This window comes from Talpa occidentalis, unplaced genomic scaffold (genome assembly GCF_014898055.3).
Source record: "Talpa occidentalis isolate TD23 unplaced genomic scaffold, MPIMG_talOcc4v2.1 talOcc4.10, whole genome shotgun sequence".
NCBI lineage: Eukaryota > Metazoa > Chordata > Mammalia > Eulipotyphla > Talpidae > Talpa > Talpa occidentalis.
The window spans coordinates 18,158,209-18,170,647 of record NW_023600993.1 but is presented as its reverse complement, the minus strand read 5'-3'; the positions used below and the strand labels follow the sequence as shown (position 1 = coordinate 18,170,647).

Sequence of the window (12,439 nt, the reverse complement as noted above, 5' to 3'; positions counted from 1 at the left end):
GTTAGGAAACTTTTTTAAAAAGCACTTCTATTTATCTTCTTATGTTTCCTTTTTTACAGATCTGTGGTTTCCCTCCCATTGGCTGTCCTGCGTGGGTGCCAAGTTCCACACGTGACTGAATGGATCATAAGGTCAGATGTCAAGTTTGACTTGGCTGTTTGCAGACTTGCTATCTTTCTGATTGTACTTTTAGCATTATTAGAGTTATCTTCTAGAGTGTGGTGTTGCTGCTGTTATGATTTAGCAATAGATTTTGAACTCTGTGGTATTCCAGAGAAATTAAAATGAGCTAAAATATATAATGGAGAAAAGGAATGTTCCACATTCATTCATGGAAGAAGAGCAATAGTAAGATAGGATGAGAGTGGAGTCTGTTTTTCATTTGTCTGGGGAAAACTTGTGCTAAGTAAAGATCCATCAGCCCTCTCCAGCCTGTCTTCCCTGAGTGCCATGAAAGGCATAAGAATTAGATGAGCCATGGGGAGAGCAGGTCAGGTAAGCTGTGAGCACCTGTGAGTAAAGCTCTGCATTCTTCGCTGAATATCCCTCCTCTCATCCCCAGATGTTTGCTAACATCTAGCAGCCTGTTTGCAACCCTGAGTTTTCCTTAGGAACCCAGTTTGTTTACATTATTGTAACAAAACGCTTTCCTTTTGTCTCTGCAGTAAAGATTGTGTCAGCACTTTCCCTTCTGTGTTTATTATTTTCAGCCGTTTAAAAGTTAACCATGAAAAAATGGCTTTCTGGCTGTAAGGTGACATTCAGGCTTGGCCAAGGTCTGGTGGAGTCTATAGAAATGCTTGCTGGCTGTAGAGTCGGTTCTTGTGAATGCTGCCTTTGTGCCTCCTCTTGCCCAGGGCCTCTGGCCTATTGTCTAGGCGCCTCAGGTGGGGTGGCACTATCTGATTGTAACCGGTGCTAATATTACAGGGCTCAATGCCCAGCCCTCCCTGGGGGCCCCCGTCTGGCTGCCTGTCTCCCAGCCCTTTCTCCAGGGGACCAGCCACAGCTCTCATGTCAGAAAACACTATTTGTAATTTATAGAATGTTCAAAAAAAAGGCATCAGTAGGGATCGTCTAGACCTGGGGTCCTCTAATTTTTTCTTTTTACAAAGAATCCTTTTCCCAAGTGAAATCTTCTATTGAGCCCCACCCAACTTAAAACATGGAAAAGTACAGCTATTCTGTTTGAAGGTGAGAAGGGCCTCAGCAAACCCCTCTCTCTGCCTCCTCCTCACCTCCCCCCAATTGAGGTGACTTATGGGGTTCCCTACTCCTCCCGTAAGAATGTCGGACTCTCAGAATATGTACACACTATTCTTACAAAGCCGTTCCCTCATTTATAGATAAGGAAACTAAGAGGTGATTTTTGTAGAGACTTAAAACTTATGACATTAGACACTGAAGAGTTCATGCTATCTTAATCCATTTTTATATAGATCTAGAAAAGGTATAACTTATGTATGGTAAGAGGTATCAAAACAGTGGTTACCTTGGGGAGAAGAGGTCATTGAAAGGGCACAAGGGAATTTTCTGGAGTGATAGAAATGTGCTTCATTATTAAAGCGTGGGCTACATGTATTTGTTAAAATTCATCTGTGTTTTTTACTGTATATAAATGATTCTGTCTTTGTCAAGTTGGTTATCAGAAGAAATGGGGGGGTAAAGAAAGAAAGAGAGTAGGACAGTGGTATGACAGTTAGGGTGGAGGATGAGTGAAGCATGTGCACAACTGGACATGTGAAAATATAGCCCCCAAAATATGTAGTTATGTAAATGACTGACAAATTAATAAAATTGGAGAAAAAAAAACTTATAACACCATTAAAAAATAAAACAAAGAGAAAAAATAAAGCAAAAAAAATTAGATGTTTAGTGAATGAAAATTCTTCTGAGCTTCCTTAAATGCTGACAATACCAGTGAACTTCCATGAAGCTGTGTGGATATGAACAGAGCTAGTCTCAGGCTGCCATGCAAAGTGTCAGAAGATGGGCAGCCTCACTGCACTTCCAACAGTTTTTGTTCAATAATCACCATAACCAGAAAAGCAAATGCTCAGAGAATTCCAGACAGTGGAACCACTGAATACTTTTGGGGTCTTCTAGCCTGGAATGCCTAAAATGGCATTACAAGGGAGCTCTGGGTGTGAGAAGCCCAAATACACATTTCTTTGACCTGGACTTATAGATAATTCTCAGTAAATTCTTGATAGCTTTTTAAGCCTATCATCTGTCTAATGTTTCCATGACCTATAAAATGCAAGATTTCTTCTCATCTATCTTAGCAGAGTGGAACTTCTGGTGACTGAATCTAGAAGGCAGGGCTCAAGTACCCCTGTGACATTGGCCACTGCTGGCTTCAGGCTTGTTGAATTAGCCATGTGTCACATGGAAACCTCTATCCTTGCCTTAGGATATTTTGACCCTCGAAAGTATTTTCCATCCCCTGAAATACTTAGAACCAATTTGTAATAGAAATCTGGAAAGGTAATTAATTGGGTTGAAATGCAGCTAAGGACTAGGCCAGGGCAGATAAAACTCAGCAACTAGCTCTAGCAACTAGAGCCTTTTAAGAAAACCAAGATTGGAATATGCAAGAAAAATGTCTTTTAAAAGGAGATGGTGACACTGTTAAGAAATAGCAAAAGAGGGTCACATGGAGTCGGAGCAGGAAGGATGTGAAGATGCTAGATTGTTCCAACCTTTGAGTCTATGATGTTACTTTTCTTCAGAAAGGACAAACTGTCTACTAGTTGAGTGATTTCTCAACAAAGGGTCAAGGCCTATTTAACTCAGAAGATGGATCCACATTAACAAAAATTTAGCTCACTAATGAAGCTGTGGCAAAACTGAGTCATCCATAAAAAAGAACATTTTAAATAACCACACATTTTTAACCCACACAGACTGTCCTTTGCCTGCACATACACACACATTTCTTAATCGAGTCAAATTCATTTAGCTAGATTTTAGCCACCAATTTAGTTTAATGTGCATAAGAGCAAAATTGAAATTGTACAATATAAGAGTATGAGCAGGATTTGCTTTTTGGTAATTCTGGGTCCATTTGAAAGGAACTGTTTCATCAAGTCATTAGAGTCAACTTACCCAAATGCAAAGTACCAAGACAGAATTGTGTGTTGACTCCATTCCAGTGATTCTCCTGGAGCCAATGTTACTGAAAATTATACTTGCATACATGTGTGCATGCAACGTTTCTCCTTTCCATAGCACTTTTTTTTTAAATAATAAATTTTATTTTTATATTCCCCATACAATTGCAATCCCCCCATTCTGACCCAATCCCTCCCCTCCCGCCCCCCCCCTCAAAAAGTGTCTCTGGTTCATAGTTTTTTGTTGATTTTGATTTTCACTTTCTTATAGTTATTCATTTTCCTGGTCCCTTATTTAAGTTTTCTAGATTCCTGCTTCCATAGCACTTTTTATCTTTCCACATACAAGATCATTTATAAATTGGTAATTGTCACTGACCACTATAACAAGTTTACAGCAGGGACACAGGAATCTCTGTCTTACATGTGTATGTGTGTGTATGTATGTATGTGTGTGTATATATATATATGGAGGTGCATGTGTATATATGTATGTGTGTGTATATGTATATATATAGGGGTGTATGTATATATCCCAAACATATAGAATGGTGCCTGGCACCAAGTAGGTGTTAATACCTACTTGCTAATTTTTATTTATTACCTTCACAGTTATACCCACAGTCCTAGAGTTTCAAATTTTAATCCATATAAATTATCAATCTTTCCTTTTCAAGTTCTTCCACTAATTTTATACCTAAATATCTTCTTCATCTAGAGGTCAAATATTTAACTGGTCAACTAAATATTCTTTCAATTTTCTTTTGTTTTCTTAAAATACTTGCTCTTTAAACCATCCAGCATTCATTAGATTTTGGAATGTGTGATGAGGCTTTAACTAGGTATTTCTCCTAAATTGTCAATTTTTCTCATTTTTAAAACTGCTTTATCTCTCCCTTATTACTTTAGAAGGTCACCTATTACAATCCTACATTAAATTCATACAATATGCTCTGATTGGAAGCTGGTGTAGTTCAATGGAACCCAGACTGTTCTATTATATGATAAACACTTCAAATTCTTGGCATTTGGATTTGCAGACAGTTTTATAGCAAGTCTTTCTTAAACTAGACACAAAATTAAAATTTCCTAATTCTTAAATACATCTGTTAGAAATGAGAGAACAAGGGAGGTCCCTTAACATTCACTGAGATGAACAATATATAGTTAATTAAAAAATACTCATGTCTTTCACGAAATGGGCAAATTACTATGATTATTTTCAACACAAGTTTTGCAATTGCTGATTTCTAAATTGTGGTGATGTTCATGAATACCCTCTGTGACTGGACATGTCTTCTTGAAATTTGAGGAGATCATAGGAAGGCACAAAAAATTCTGGTTTGGGATTGTGTTTCCTGTTAATCATTGATAGAACAGCTTGTTGTTGGCTCCCTTTGGCTAAAAATGTTGTCAAATAAATATTTATCTAAGCTTTTCTCTATGCAAAACACCTTGGTATGCCAGTGGGAGATACAAAAAGTACAATCATAATTCCAAAAGAGATACTTAAAAATCAGTTAGTGAGTTAACATACCTATATAGAGAAAGGTTAGCTCTATAGCTATATAGAGAAAGATAAACTCTGACTGTAGATATTCACTATTAATTATGTTTTTGGTGAATCCAAATGAATGGGGTAGAATATATTCACAAGATATTATTATATTAATTACATTGATTAGTATGTTATCAAGAAATTAAGATGAGGATAATACTGATTGTAATGGCCTCTGAAATCTTTACTGAGGAGATTATAATATGAATTAGACCTTTAAGAACAAGAAGTATTTGACTTGAAGGAGAGAAAAAGGGAAAGGGAGATGTAATAGTCCTCAAAACTATTTCCAACATTTAGCAGTTAGGGTTTTTTTTTTCCATGTTTTCATTGCTGTTTATGAAGGCAATGGGTGGTTTTCTTTCTGGTCAAAGGCTATATTATGGTTTCATACATGTCTGAGCGGCTTTTTATTTCTACTTTAAATATTTGATACACTAACATAGCTTTGAAGTTGAATTAATCAGCAAGGAAAATCTAGCAAGGATAGTTATATTTAGACTGATCATCAAGAGACAGCAGCAAACCTGCTCCGCTCCCTGCTCTTTTAAAGCCATTTGCAATTAATTGAGGATGGACGACCACTACTGTCATTTGCAATTAATTGAGGATGGACGATCACTACTGTCAATGTAGTTTTTCTTCCTTTGAGAGGAAGCATTTAATATGGCAGGTATCTTGCCAACCATTAGTTGTTAACATGAATGAGGTCGGGGGGCAGTGATTCTCACCTGTTCTAGAGACTGCCATTTGTCCCAACATAAGCTATTTCTCCCAGCAAATCTTTTATGAGAGTGATTAATAAATAACAGAATTGATCTGATACATTGGCTTCTTTCTCTTCTACTACTTCTTATTATTGTCTGAAAGAGGATCAAAGACAGTCAGAGCAGGAAGCAGGAGCTTAGTCCACAGTCTGAAGAAACAGACCATGACTAAATAGGAGCCTGCCGCAATTATCCATTGTATTCCTCTTATCCAGATATGCCCACTTAATCCAAAATGCCATTATCCATATTTTGCATTTCCCATTTAATTGGAAATAGTATCATACATATTTTGCAACAAGGTTGACACAGTAGCAGAATATGCTGAATTTACATACTTGATTTTCTGGTAATCTGGAGTAGACAGTTTGGTGTATTCCATTTTGCAACCAACAGGACACAGGCCTTCAGCTTTCTAGTTTAAGCTTGCCTTTGTTCACTGATATCTTGCACATGTAGGCTACTGTTTATGGTCCATTTGCTACATGTTGTAGTTCATATTTTTATTTAATATATTACTCATGAAAAGCAACTATTTTCTGTCAAAACGTGAAGAGAATGGAAGTTGAAGGTTATATGCAGTTTTCAATATGTGTATTATGTTTCATGGTAAAAAGGTTAGAACAGAAACAACAATGAGAAGAGGCACCAATGATATCTAGTAACAACTAGAAATTGAATTCTTCCAAGGAAGGAAACTGTTTATTTGGGAAATGCCTTTATCGGTGTGCTTGGAGGTAGAAAGATAAATCTCTGAGAGATCCGAATGAGAGTGGAGCTCTTTTGCTAGAGACAAGGGGAGTTTGGGGTCATTACTTCAGAGACAGGAGAGTGAAAGAGAGAAAATAAAGGAAGTGAAGGAAAGAGGGAGAAACTTCAAGGGACAGTGTTAAAAAAATGTCAGAATGCTATAAATTTAGTGAAGTGACTACTCTCTATGAACCCTCAGATCCTCAGTTAAGAAGATAAAATGTTAATGCTTATAGACACATTGCACAAAGGACCTACCTTTGAGTAAAGTCACCACGAGGTGAAACGGAGGCAAATCAAGAGTGCACAAGCATGGTGTCGGAGAGCGCTACCGAAATCTTTCAAAATGGAAATTTAGGTCAAGGTGGAAAGTGGTGGTGGAGATAGATCTTATCAAGAGATGTTGCATATTGTGATGATTTGAAGAAGAGCTTCTTAAGTTGTAATGATCTTACAGTCATGTGGGAATCTCATTCAAAATGCTGATGATTCTGAATCTAAGCCAAGATTTACAAATTCTTGACAAAGCTGGGAATCCATATTCTTAACAAAGCTCTTGGGTAATGACCACCATGCTGGTCAACAGACCACACTTTGAGAAGCAAATTAGCTCCAGCAACAATTTCCCAGGTTCAAATCCTAGTTTTGCCATGTAACTGTAAGGAATTCTCCCTGTAAGTGTATGGAATGCATTTTAACTTGCCTTTATCAGTCATAAAATGGTGATAATACCTCATAGCATTGCTATAAAATTAAATGAGTTATTGTATGTAAAATACTTAGAACTGTATCTCGAACATAAAAGAGCGATGTAAGTGTTAGCTGCAACTGCTATCATTATCGTCATTATCTTGGAAATAACAAAACCAATCGCACGAAGAATTAAGAATTTCTTAAGGTTGGTCTATTGCATCAGTGTTTGGACTTCAACAAATGCTCATTGGTCAGAAAATATTCCCCAAATTCTGTATATTAGGCGTTTTTGGGAAATCAGTCTCTCATTTCTTAGGTTCCATTTTTCTGAGGGTATATGTGTGAGATTTTCATTTTATATACTCAGGTTTCATTTTAAATTGAAATCAATATATACTGACCATGCTTCTGTTCTGTGCTATATTTTACAGATATTTTGATTATAGACATAGAATGTTACACATGACATTAAGTGTCTGTCTGGAGAGAGATTGGAACTATTCTTCTTGCCCCCACTTCCTGCACATACTATTTGGCACATAGTATATTCATATCACTCAATTAATTTGGAGAAAAATAATAGGCCTATAGTCAGGGAAGACAGAAAAATTATACATAAAAATATCATATATAAGCTATATTTGATTTCCACTTAGTCTACTTCATCATTTTGAATTTCCCTATACCAAGAAATATAATACCAGCATAAATACATGGTGGTGATATACATAGCTGGAATTTTTTTTAAAAAATTGATATAAGGATCTGTGCATTTTTGCTTGCTATAATTATAAAGCATTTTCTTCATACTTATCAGTTATGGAATGAAGGAGAAATGATCCACTTTAAGTAAACCTTACTTGGGAACTTCTGTATTTATACAACAGATAAACTGAGTAGCAAATATTTATTTAGCAAAAGTCTTTGAATGAGGATTCAAGACTACTGTCAAATGTATCAGGTTACTGAATAAACTTAGATGAGTTTTGCACCCAGCATTATCAGAGACCTGGCTGGAATAGAAAGGTGCTCCATTTGTAGAGATAGTCTAGGTACAAAGTAGCTAAATATACCCTTGAGAGACCTAGTAGTTTAACTAGTAGATTCTAAAATGGTTTGGTAACAGATTTCACACTTAATTTCTCAATCCTTCTCATAGGTAATTTTTTACAACAGGTATTATGACTTCTGAGGTATTATGACTTCTAGCCAAGTGTATTAAGGAGAGTGTACCCTGGCTTATGTCAGCTTTGGGCTCCTGGTCACACCAAATTATAGAATCCTGGAGACAAAAGATTTCATAAGATCATCTCTTTTGCTACTCAAATTGAGGATTATGGCCAGTAGAGCTGGCTTATTAGAAGTAGAGAATCTCAGGGTCCTCTGCAGAGCTAATAAATCAGAACTGGCTACACTTTAAGATGCACAAGTGATTCTCACACAGAGTAAAGTGAGAGAAGGCTGAGTTCCTACTCCTATCCCTTACACTCCATGTAGCTAGCACACTGTATGGTTATTATTGTCACCTCCATAAGAGCATTCTAAAATAAAATGAGTCTTTAGTTATTCCTTGCTGGCTTGGTAAACAGTTTCTCTTTCAAAGGGAAGAAATGCTTCTCTGAGGAATTAAAGAGAAAAACAAGAACAGGATCTGAAAAACTATATGCAGAAACTGTGATTGTGATTTCCCTGGACGATCTGTGGGCCACTTCATGTCACCTGAACATGATCATTTTATGGAAATCTTGGACACCAAGATTTTTATATTTTTTTTTACAGAGAAAAATGACTTTATTAGAAATGGATAAGACATTTTATTTTTTTATTTTTTTTAAATAATAAATTTTATTTTTATATTCCCCCATACAATTGCAAACCCCCCATTCTGACCCAATCCCTCCCCTCCCGCCCCCCACCCCCAAAAAGTGTCTCTGGTTCATAGTTTTTTGCTGATTTTGATTTTCACTTTCTTATAGTTATTCATTTTCCTGGTCCCTTATTTAAGTTTTCTAGATTCCTGCTATGAGTGAGACCATCCCGTATTTTTCTTTTTCTTTTTGGCTTATTTTGCTGAGCATATTAAGTTAATACTTTACTGCACTGTATTTGATTCAGAAATATAGAATCCTGCCTCTTCAGATGCATGTTACCACACCACATCCACTACTGTTGTGTTTTTTTTTTTTAGATTTGGGGACTGTAGGAAGTGGAGTGAGTGGGAGATGAGTGGATATGAATACAAACCTCATGAGAAAAATACCCTGATGTCTAAATTCACTCTGAGTTCCTTATCTCTAGCAACATAGGACCTAGACAGTGCTTATATTGCCAAAGGTGCCAACATATGAGGAAGAGGAGATGGAGCTAAAGACTTCTGATCTTTCCTGTAATTGGTTAAATGCAGGACTATGTGATAAAGTGACTATGAGACTATACTCACACATTGTTCAACCACAGGAGACCCAAGTTCCTGTAACAAGAAATATCTTTCATTAGAATATTCTAAATGAGTCAAAACTTTGATAACAATGAAAGAGGAAAGAATTTGCAATGATATTCCTTTGTACCTGGGCAACTTTAAGCAATTAGCACCAGAAGCCATTAGCTTTCAGATCAAAAGAAAAAGCTGAGGAGATTCTGATGCCCCCAAAACCTGAAGGCCAAGAGACCAATGCTGCCTTCCTGGAGTTCCTGGCAAAGAAAGGAGTCTCATAAGTTAATCTAAGACTTTATACACTTTTAATTACCCTTAGAAGGGTCATAAGACAGAGGTGGGACCTGGACCTGACTCAAAGCAAATACAATAAAGGCTTTGTTATTTGGTACATGTAGATAAGATTAAGATTAACAAAACAAAACAAAAAGATACTTTACCCATTTACCTGCTTTTTCCAGGAACATTTTAAAAATCCTCTGTTTGAGCCGATGGAAACTATGGTTTTGATTTGAGAAGACAAAAGGGCCTGAGCTTTAAATACTTTTTTTTTTTTTGGCCACATAATAAGAGGACAAAGTGAAATTCACACTTACATATAATTTTTCTGTCTAAGTTGGTATTTAACAAAAGTTTGTTTTCTTACACAAATTCATCTCTAGTTTCTTCCTTTATAAATATGCATTAAAATATAGTCATAGTTTTAATTTTTCATGGATTTTAATTGTTTTCTGTTCTTTTACGGTAACCCAGTATTGTCCACTAAAAACACAATGTGAACCACCAGTGCAAATAACTTTAAATTTTGTAGTAACCACATTAAAAAAGAAAAACCACAGATGAAATTTATTTTAATAGTACATGTTACATAACTTAATTCCAAAATATCATTACAAGTAACCAATATAAAAATTATTGAGGTATTTTGCATTCTCTCATGTTACATCTTTGAAATCCCATCTGTTTTGTGTACTTACTTATAGCACTTCTCCCTTCAAACAGCCTCATGCCAAGTGCTCAATAGTTATGTGTGGCTAGTAACTTAGGAGAACCTGATGGAAAACATGGACATTCCTTACAGAAAAATCCATGTTAACATCCTGCATAAATGTTTAAGCAATTTATGAATTCCTAGAAGCTATCTTGGACCCCCTGGCATAAAATAATTCCAACTACCGTGATGCTGTCTCTAGTCTCATAATTTTTCTTAAATGTTGAACATTTTTGGAGTAACATAAATTATTTTAAAAGGAAACTATATCATTCATATAAATGAAAAATGTGTCATTTGCCAAAAGTAAGAAGATAACTAAAAAAAAGTTTTTTTATTTTTTTATTTTCCTTTATTGTGGTAACATTGATTTACAATAGTGTATGTGATTTAGGGGAGGTTCACACCTCCTCAGATGTATGTTACCACCTACAACCTCCATCTCTGTCCAAGCACCCATAGTCCGTTACCCTAAGTATTCGGTCCCTTCCCTTTGTTTCCACAACTACCTCCCCTACCCCTCTAGCAACCTCAATTCTGGTAAGTGAAATAATTCAGAAGGAGAAAGATAGGATGATTTCACTCATATGCAGAATATATAGAAAACAAACAAACAAACAAAAAAAAAAAAACCAGAAAGGACTACACTGACCCTGCCACCAGCCAAGCTTGAGAATTCTAATAACTCCAAGACTTGGTTATCTCAGTCCTTTCAGTTTATATCATTCTGATGGGTGTTTAGTGCTGTCTTATTGTGGCCTTAATGTGCATTTTCACTAAAATAAGTGAGTCATAAAAATCATTAACATTCATATAGAAGCCTTTCATTTCTTGGCTCAGGCTACCATACGTGCGACAGTTACTCAGCCTTTTCAGTAATCCTAACTATTTCTCCATCCTGAGAGACATGATGCCTGATTGTGCAACCATTCCAGTTTTGTCAGATGTGAAAATTCCTCAGTTGCACCCCTAGTGCAATCTCCCCAGGGTATGACCCTGATAAATGGTACACAGGATCCACCCAGCATTCCTGCATAGGCACCTGCTAATAAGCTTGCTCCCACAAACTCAGGGCAGCCTGCCTGTTCAGTAAGAACCAGATGAGCATTTAGTGAGCACCTATTTGTTCCAGGTGCTGTGCTGGACACTTAGGAAGCAAGAGACTATGCATAGTCTCTCTCTTGAAAGGTGCATAGTCTAGTGGAAGAACAGAGAGAAGCATATGAGTGCAATGCAGTATGATATGAGCTTTGAGGAATGTGTGTGCTCAGGGGGCTTGGTTGGAGAGAGCAAGGGAAGTCTTCCAGGAAGAGTGATAGTCTGAACGAGTGTTGCAAAAGTAGAGGGAGGGCATCCTGGGTGAGCAGCTGCAGGAAAGGCAAGGAAATGAGCCTCTGCGTGGCTTTTCCAGGTTTCTCAAGACAACTGGAGTGTAAGACTTGAGCAGGAGGCACAAGGGATAGAGGCCAGGATGCCTGCAGGACTGGATCATGCAAGGTATATTTAGGGGAAAGTGCATTTAGCACAATTTCAGCCTACAGAGTCTCCTTGGTTTGTCTGCAAGCAAAAGGAATCAAGGTGTCCCTTCTGCTGTCATCTCTGAATTGTGGCTTCCACTCATCTTTTGTTAAATTGCATGATATTAGACTTCTTTCCAGTTTAATTATATGGGCACAAGCACACAGTTTGGAAGCAATATAAACAGTCTCACATATAGTCAAAAATTTGTGTTTTCTTCAGTGGGTGTTCCTTAAGTGCCTTTTAGATCCAGCTCCCTAGCTCACACAATAGCCCTGAGTCCATGTGGGATCAGCCCACTTTGAATTTTCTTATGGAATGGAGTTTTATTCTGAACGTTAGCTTTTGTCCTTTTGATTGGAAGAGTCAGGGAGATATTATAATAAAGGATCTGCTCATCCAAATCAAGTCAGTGATGATAATATCTCATCTTTACCCCTCATGCCCAGGCAAGGAAGACATGGACAGCAGAATTACCACCACTTAATTTAATGAGCATTCATGCAGCATCTATCTCTTTGCATTTTCCAGCCAGTATTCTAATTATGGCACTGGACAACTCTCTCAATCCTCACATCCACCCTAAAGTTGGGCAACATTATTTCATCTCACTAA

The 12,439-nt window shown here is 36.9% G+C and overlaps 1 protein-coding gene across 6 annotated transcripts in view; it reads left to right on the top strand.

The window, feature by feature from the left end:
• Positions 1-12,439, top strand: part of THRB (thyroid hormone receptor beta) — a 309,616-nt gene that overhangs the window by 131,139 nt on the left and 166,038 nt on the right. For all 6 annotated transcript variants that reach the window (XM_054692808.1, XM_054692803.1, XM_054692799.1 and 3 more), the window contains exon 2: positions 60-131. The gene's annotated coding sequence lies outside the window, so the exon portion shown is untranslated. The remainder of the gene's footprint in view (positions 1-59; positions 132-12,439) is intronic.